A 680-nucleotide genomic window follows, 5' to 3' on the forward strand; every position below is an offset into this window, starting at 1 on the left:
TCGTCAAGAACATCTTGAAGATCACCAAGATACATGAATGAATGCATGCAATTGACACTAAACTTAAGATGAGACACTAGACTCAAACAAGAAATGTTTTTTGGATTTTATGATTTTTTTAATTCTTTTTTTTTGTTTTTCGAAAATTAAGTGGAAAAAGATATCAAAATTCTCAATGAGAATTCCAGGAATCAGTGCAATGCTAGTCTAAGACTCCGGTCCAGGAATTAGACATGGCTTCACAGCCAGCCAAGCTTTCAAAGAAAGCTTCGGTCCAAAACACTAGACATGGCCAAAGGCCAGCCAAGCCTTAGCAGATCACTGCTCCAAAAGCAAAATTGATAAAAATCAACAAGCTCTTGTGGTGATAAGTTGAAACCTCGGTCCAATGAGATTAGACATGGCTTCTCAGCCAGCCAGATTTCAACAAATCATCATGAAACTCTAGAATTCATCTTCAAGAATTTCGAAAAAATAAATACCTAATCTAAGCAACAAGAAGAACCTTCAGTTGTCCAAACTGAACAATCCCTGGCAATAACGCCAAAAACTTGGTGTTGTTGCCGGATCTTGGCACTGATGTTACCAAAAACTTGCTCAAAACATGAACAATCCCCGGCAACGGCGCCAAAAACTTGGTAGCTCAATACCATGGCATTACACAACTTCGCACAACTAAC

Source organism: Arachis duranensis, chromosome 2 (assembly GCF_000817695.3).
Source record: "Arachis duranensis cultivar V14167 chromosome 2, aradu.V14167.gnm2.J7QH, whole genome shotgun sequence".
NCBI lineage: Eukaryota > Viridiplantae > Streptophyta > Magnoliopsida > Fabales > Fabaceae > Arachis > Arachis duranensis.